General features: G+C 30.0%; 1 protein-coding gene across 3 annotated transcripts in view; it reads left to right on the top strand.

Annotated features, from left to right (window-relative positions):
• Positions 1-3,603: 3,603 nt before the first annotated feature.
• Positions 3,604-7,500, top strand: part of rabgap1l (RAB GTPase activating protein 1-like) — a 151,108-nt gene continuing 147,211 nt past the window's right edge. For all 3 annotated transcript variants that reach the window (XR_015521873.1, XM_087304168.1, XM_087304169.1), the window contains exon 1: positions 3,604-3,641. The gene's annotated coding sequence lies outside the window, so the exon portion shown is untranslated. The remainder of the gene's footprint in view (positions 3,642-7,500) is intronic.

Consider the following 7,500-nt stretch of genomic DNA (forward strand, 5'->3'; position numbering starts at 1 on the left):
AATTGAATGCTTTTTAATTTGACATGATATTATTTTATTTTATTTTGTATTTTTTCTATTTGTATTTTATTTTATTTTATTATTTCTTATTATTTTATGACTTTTTTGCAATTCCGCTAGGTGGCGCTAGAGATGCAGGAATTGCATCACCTGTGACTAGATTTTTTTTCAGCTTTCCTATGCAAGTTCAGTGAGTCAGTACTGCATTTACAGTAGAAGAATGTGAGTGATGATGTCATTCATATACCTTCATTTTATAACATGTAAACATTAAATAATTCTTGTATTCAACTATGTGATGTATTTATTTGTATGTATTCATTCAGACTTTTATTTATTCAAGCAGTGGCCAATAACGTTTATATAATTATATGCCCATATTTACGTATGTAAATTAGTGATGCTTGACCATCATTTGTCTAACAGAACACTTAAAGTATTTACATATTTTTAGGGTATAGTATCTTTGATTGGTTGTTTAACATAAGCAATGCTTTACTGATGAACCAGCGAACAAATAAATAATAAATAAATACACAATACTGTACAGTGCAACAACAACGCACACACACCGTGATCTATTCTTATATGTGTACTCAATACACTCTCTAAAATTGTTAGAGACTAAAATTAGACATTTACTGTAACATTTTTAAATCAGAAATTTGTTCAAGGTTAGTTTTTATATTTAGATTTTTTCCCCCCGTTTCACTGTTTCACATTTTGTGTTTCAAGTTTTTGTATTTTGTTTAATGAATTAAGAATTCAATGTAATTTGTTATGTCTGTTTCATAATATTATATAATAAAAACCATGTAATATAAATAAAAATATTTCAAAGACTTGGATTTGGTCTGTTTCTCAAGCACTTCTTTATGAATGTCATAAAATCAATAAGCATTTAAACTATTCATTTGTTTATCCATGCTTGTCTAGGGTCCTAATGTTTTAATTTATGAGTTATGAGATGTATAAATGTTTTAACACTAAATAATAAATTGCACATTTTTGTATTCCTGTACATTTTAACGTGTGTTAAAATATTTCCACTTTTTGTATTCATTTTTAAGAGTTGAATATATATTTTTTGCTTTTAGCTTTTATCTTATTTTTAAAAGTAAATTTAGACATGTATATTATTTTATTCTTTTAATATTCTTTTTAAATAAATGATGATAAATGATATGATACATACTTTTCAATAATAGCATTAATAAAAAAATTCATGAAATCCTTTATTAACTTATACTATTGCAAAGATAAAATAAATCAGTTATTAAAGATGAGTTAAAACTTTTATGTTTAGAAATGTGTTGAAAAAATCTTCTATCTGTTAAACAGAAGTTGGGGGGAAAAATAAACAGGGGGGCTGTACATACAAGACATGTCTCCTATATAGCTCATATTTCACTTTGGCACCTGACATACATCATGCCCAGCTCATATTTTCTATTATCAAGGCAATAACTAAGAACTAACTAAAGACAAATGCAAATAGCGAACACTTGGCATTGGTATCACATGTAATTGGCATGTTATGGAATTGAACTATGGCAAATAAGGAAGTTAGAGGAGATGGAAAGCTAAGATGTCTACACGTTTTCTTGAAACACAAGGTCAATTCTTTCTTGTATGAGGATAGTGGAAAAGAAGGAAATATATAACAAAACGGTTAGAGTTTTTATATGTAGTTTTGTTTCTGTTCAGTTTCTACATTTTATTTATGCTTTATTTATGTTGTCTAGTTGCTAGATTTTTTAACTCTGTTTTTATTTAAGTTTTTATAAACATAGTATACATAACATTTACTTTGACAAATGTTTTCATTCACAAAGAAATAAACAAATAGATAGAAATTATAATAAATAAATAATAGTGACAGCTTAAAAAAAGGGGGAAAAGAAAGGTAGATAAATAAATAAATGAACTCCGGTATAAAGGCAATAACTACAGCAAAGCCCCTGACAGCATTTCAAAGATCAAGTATGTTTCGATTAATCCCCAGGTCTGTTGGGAAAATATCTGGGAAAATATCTCTGTTTCAGCCGCTGTGTCCACTCTGCAAGGTCGGCAGGTCTTCATCCAGTTCACTGTAATATTCTTCCGAACTGTATTAACATTTTGTGGTGCAAATAGACTTACTGAACCTATCAGGGGGAAAGCTATCAAGCAAAAAAATAAAAAAATAAAATAAAATATATATATATATATATATATATATATATATATATATATATATATATATATATATATATATATATATATATATATATATATATTTATACTGGTGCATTGGTATCCTAGTACTTAACTAATCTCCCTTTAACCTCCTGTCAATACAATTGTATTTTGGGACATTTCCAAAATATGTGAACATAGCCCCCCACTTCTCCACAATCTCTCTTAATTGTGATAATTATATAGAACGATCAAATTTGAGGGCCATTAATGGAACTCTGAAGAACCTCGTCTTCATCTTCAAGTCGAACTCCTTCCATATTTGACTGCTTACAATTTGGGCATATTTGTTTCCACATTTCATCCTCTATTATAGTGTTTAAGTTTAATTCCCAATTTATTTTAATATAATAAGAGTTGTCAGATTTATCCTGCATTTTTTTTCTATATAAATAGGCCACATGCAGCAATGGATTTTAATCATTTGACTAATATATAGGTAAACATACAGGTAAACATATATGCACAGCACACACACACAAACACATAGACATATAGGTACATATATAGATACATGTATGCATGTACACATATGTACATATATAGGAAAATGGTCAATGCTATGTCAAGTATATTAAAAACCTTAATCAAAACCTTAAAACATATTTGTCTATAGGTTCTTTCCGTGTGGGTTATATTTCATTGTTTTATGTTTTGAAAGACGTTTTTATTTTTTTTATTTGATAAATTTTATACGTGAATTACAATTTGGTACTTCGATCAGAACATTTTATATATAAACAAAATTATTATATTGTATAAAAATAAATATATTATTAATGAATTAATTCATTATATATATATATATATATATATATATATATATATATATATATATATATATATATATATATATATATAGTAAATTTGACATTTTAATATTAATACTATTTTGATATTTTGACATTTATTATCTGAACCACATTTGATATATTATAGATATAGACTAGTATTACTGTCTTTTTTTTTACCCTATAGACTCATGGCTCATGAACATGTCCTGCTTGTTATCAAACTATTTAATAAGTAACAAGAGGCAATTTAATCCTAACTTATTTATCTAATTTAAATTACCTGTCATAACTTTATTTATTAATATGTGGCTCTTTTTGGATTCTCAGAAGCTTTATAAATTAAAACAAGATATACGTAGGGACCACTGTGTTTGTTTACATCCCTCAAAATGGTCTCATCTGACTATTTTAAAAAAAATAATCTACATGAAATGCGGCGCTGCTGACTCATCATTGGTTGCTTTGAGCAGGTGGGCGTGTCTCTGTGCCCAGCGGCGCTGTGACGTCTCTGCGCCATGTGAACGCGGCGGCGCGAGCGCTGATGAGGTTTGCGGATGTTTGTGCGTGTACTGTGCACGCGCGGCGCGCCGCTCAGCTGACAGACAGCAAGTAAGTTGATTTTTCCCTCTCAGGAAACTCATAACACACACTGAAATGAAAGAAAGCGTCCTCGTTCACCACACACACGCGTTGGGGTTTGTTTAATGTGCCGCGTAGGTGTGTTTCATGGCTTTTTCGAGGGTCACGAACGCTTGTTTTAAAGTTAAACTGGCTGAAAATGAGCTAATTGTTGATTAGCAGTGGCTAGCTGGCTAACAGACTAGATTCAGTTTAAGTTTGGCTTCTTCTTACTGACAGCAGTCCCTGTGTTGAAGATTTGAAGCAGTTGTTTTGATGTGTGATTGAGGACGAGTTAAGAAAACCCTAATTAAACGGAGTTTGGTGAGGTTTGTGTTATGGCTGAAGGCGTTTCCTGTCTGTTTCTGCCAATCTCTCACTGGTCTGTTTGCTAATATTGTGCAGCTTTCAGCTCCTTTAGGATTTTTGAATATTTGACCTGTCTGTAAATTGCTGGACATGGCAGGCTAGGTAAACAGAATTCGTTTTGTAATACTGTATGTATATTGTACAGGACACACATGACATTTCAGAGGTTAGAAAGGTGTTTAAAGATCTATTTCTGTATCTGTAATTTCTTACGTTTTATATATATATATATATATATATATATATATATATATATATATATATATATATATATATAACTTAAGAAATATAATCTACATGAAATATATATATTAAAATAAAAAACAGAAGAAAATACTGATATAAATATATGTCTAAACATCTTTATATATACTTGGGTAACGTTGGTTTTATATTTGCACATTCGTTCAGTGACATGCTTCCTATATTGTTTACCATGGTACTTTAAATATTCAGTCTGAAATCACATGTAAATATGACTTAAAATAACATTTAGCACTATTTTATTGACTAAACAGTGTTGCACTCTGATTGTCATTGGCAGGTAAAATAATTTGACTATTTAGAAATTGCAAAAGAATAATTTTCTAAAATTATACTGTTAAGGTGAATGTACAAATATGTGAATATAAAACCAACTTTACCTAAATGTGTATGTATGTATATATATATATATATATATATATATATGTATGTATGTATGTATGTATATATATATATATATATATGTATGTATGTATGTATGTATGTATGTATGTATGTATGTATGTATGTATGTATGTATGTGTGTGTGTGTGTGTGTGTGTGTGTGTGTGTGTGTGTGTATTATACATATAATACATATACATACAGTATTAGCCCCCCTATTTATCCAGATTCATAGCCCCCTGAATTATTAGCCCCCTTATTTATTTTTTTCCTAATTTCTGTTTGACGGAGAGATTTTTTTAAACACATTTCTAAACATGATAATTTTAATAACTCGTTTCTACTAACTGATTTATTTTATCTTTGGCATGATGACAGTAAATAATATTTGTTTAGATATTTTTATAGACACTTCTGTAAAGCTTAAAGTGACATTTAAAGGCTTTGCTAGGTTAATTAGGTTAACAAGGCAGGTTAGGGTAATTGGGTAAGTTATTGTATTATGATGGTTTGTTCTGTAGATTTTTAAAAAATATATATAGTTTAAAGGGGCTAATGGTTTTGACCTTAAAATGTTTTTTAAAAAAATTAAAAACTGCTTTTATTCTAGCTGAAATAAAACAAATAAGACTTTCTCCAAAAGAAAAAATATTATTAGACATACTGTGAACATTTCCTTGCTCTGTTAAACATTATTTCGGAAATATTTAAAAAAGAAAAAAAAAATGTAAAAGGGGGGCTAATAATTCTGACTTCAACTGTATACTTTTTATATAAGCTATTAATGCTTAAAAGAGTAAAAGAATATCCCGACAATGACTAAGCCACAAATTAGAGGGTGCATTAAATAACAACCTATTTTTGGCGGCCTAAAATTTGGTACATCTCTAATATTGTCACACTTCTAGATTTCCATTGTTGCACATTTCTGCTGGCTCTGAGATCAATATAGAGTAAAAAAGACCAGATATCATTGTAATCGTAAGAAATTATCACAATAATAGTTTATCGACCCAGCTCTCTCTCTCTCTCTCTCTCTCTCTCTCTCTCTCTCTCTCTCTCTCTCTCTCTCTCTCTCTCTCTCTCTCTCTCTCTCTCTATATATATATATATATATATATACACACACACACTATTTTTGTTAAAAACTAAAATAATTTTAATACTTTATAAAATAGAAAAATAATATCATATAACAGTAAATAATCACATTTCAGATGATGATGATTGTTGTTGTTTTCTTTTTCTCAGTTTATTCTTTTTTATAGGAACTAGAAATGTAATATGCACTATAATAAATATTTGTATGAAAATCACAGAGGTAAATTACGCATAATATATGTTATAATTATTGAGGTAAAGTTGGTTTTATGTTGCCATATTCGTTCATTTACGGTCCCAGTATTTTTTACCAGGGTAATTTGAATATTGGGTCTGAAATCGCATGCAAGTATGACTTCAAAGCAACATTAGCACAATTTAATTGACTGTTAATTATGTTGTACTGTGTTGGTCACTGGCTGATAATATGAGTTCCCTATATAGAATTTGCAAATAATGCGTTTCTGAAATGATATTATTAAGGAGAATGCCAGAATGTGTGAATATAAAACCAAATTGACCTCCATGTTTTGATTATATATTAAAAGGATTATGAAATATTATTATAATATCATAATTCTCATTTAGAATTGCCAAGCTCCATTTAAATAAAAAAAAATGAAGTTTCAGTTTTCTGTTGTTACATTTTATTTTAAAATTTTGCACTTTCGACTTTCCTTTCTGTTGTGTCCTGTTTACTCAGCTTGTTAATATTTACCAGTTTTCTGCCTTTTTTAAAATTTGAAATCTGCTTAAATGAAAAAGTCATCTGATATACTGCTGTTGTATATTATTATTAAGATTCTAAAATCAGTTTTTATGAATAGGTTGTGCAGCTCAAACCATGTTTAACAAAACGTGCAGAAGTTATTGTAAAATTTTGTGATTTACATAATACAAATGAGCTGTTTCGTGTGCTAGTTTGTATAGCTAATGTTTGAAAGGCTCAGGTTGGTTAAGCAAATATGATGGTTTGTTTAACAACGGTGTGGCCTCAGCTGTTAGCCTTGAACTTCTGCATCTTTAAACATTAAAAGGCCTCAGCTATAATGGAAAAATCTGTTCATTCAGTCATTTTCTTTTCAACTTAGTCCCTTTATTATTCTGGGGTTGCCACAGCGGAACGAACCGCTTACTTATCCAGCATATGTTTTACGCAGGGTATGCCCTTGCAGCTGCATCCCATGACTGGGAAACGATATCTGTTAAGTAATTATTATTCAAGGACAATTCGTGAAGCTGATCAGCGTGAAGGCATCACTGCTGATTGACAGGCGGATGTTTAATTGATCTGTGCTGTTCTGGCTTTTGGTTGGTCAATGCAGAGTTTCAGTAATGGAGAAGGATTTTCATATAGATGATTATTTTGTGTTACTCAAATTTGATTGATTCCGAGAATCTAATGAGTTTGATCAGTGGTTGGCACTATTCCCATGCAAGAAGGTCACTGGATCGAGTTTCTGGTTGGCATTTCTGTGTCACCAGCATAGGTGAACTGAATAAACTAAACTGACCCGAGTGTATGTGTGTGAATGAGTGTGTATGGTTGTTTCCCAGTACTGGGTTGCAGCTGAAAGGGTATCCGCTGCGTAAAACATGCTGGATAAGTTGGCGGTTTATTCCAATCTGGCGACCCCAGATTAATAAGGGGACTAAGTCAAAGTTATAAATTGATTTAATTTTTTTTTTACTCATTTCATTTGTTTACTTTATTTTATGAAAGGGACTATAA

This window comes from Danio rerio, chromosome 22, assembly GCF_052040795.2.
Source record: "Danio rerio strain M-AB ecotype USA chromosome 22, GRCz13ab, whole genome shotgun sequence".
Classification (NCBI taxonomy): Eukaryota; Metazoa; Chordata; class Actinopteri; order Cypriniformes; family Danionidae; genus Danio; species Danio rerio.